The sequence below is a fragment of the Vombatus ursinus genome, unplaced genomic scaffold (genome assembly GCF_900497805.2).
Source record: "Vombatus ursinus unplaced genomic scaffold, bare-nosed wombat genome assembly UNPS02003522.1, whole genome shotgun sequence".
Lineage (NCBI taxonomy): Eukaryota > Metazoa > Chordata > Mammalia > Diprotodontia > Vombatidae > Vombatus > Vombatus ursinus.
The window spans coordinates 10181-10937 of NW_020943300.1; positions in this window are offsets into that span (position 1 = coordinate 10181).

Genomic DNA, 757 nt, shown 5'->3' on the forward strand with positions numbered 1-757 from the left:
GGCCACCATGGAAACAAGAGAGGGATTATCATGTGTGAAGAGTAATAAGGGGCAGAGGATAGAGCGCCATGCCTGGAGTCAGAAGGACCTGAATTCAAATCCCTCAAAGATGTGGAGGAAGAAATGACACGCTAAGCCAGATGACACTGAGGGGTGAATGAGAGAGAGGTAGGAGTCACTGTGATGCCAAGGTTGCACCCCTGAGAGATTGGAAGAAATTCATCCAGGTCAATAGGAGTATTTTTCTTCAGTCACATCCAGAAATCCAGATATCTCAATACTAGAGGTTAGAGTGACACTCTACATTTATGTGCATTTTAAACAAATTGGTTCATATGTTTTAATAACTGTAATGATAGCAATTGGATCCTGAAACTAAATTTTTTTTTGAGGCAATTGGGGTTCAGTGACTTGCAGCTAGGAAATATCTTAGGCCAGATTTGAACTTGGCTCCTCCTGCCTCCAGGCCTGGTGTTCTATCCACTGCACCATCTAGCTACTCCAGATCTTGGGACCATTTTGACTAATTTCATTAGGAAAGTTCAGGAGGAGGAGTTTTGTCATCCTGGTTGCTATGTAGTTGATCACAGCCACAATGATCAAATGATGATAACCAAGAAGCAATCTGGATATAGAGATGGTTTACAATAAATCCTTAAGACGCACATGTGTGAATAACAAATGCAGCCTGGTCATTTTGTCACATAACAACAATGGACTTGTGTGATAAGACGACAGACTGCATGGCCTAAGCAGA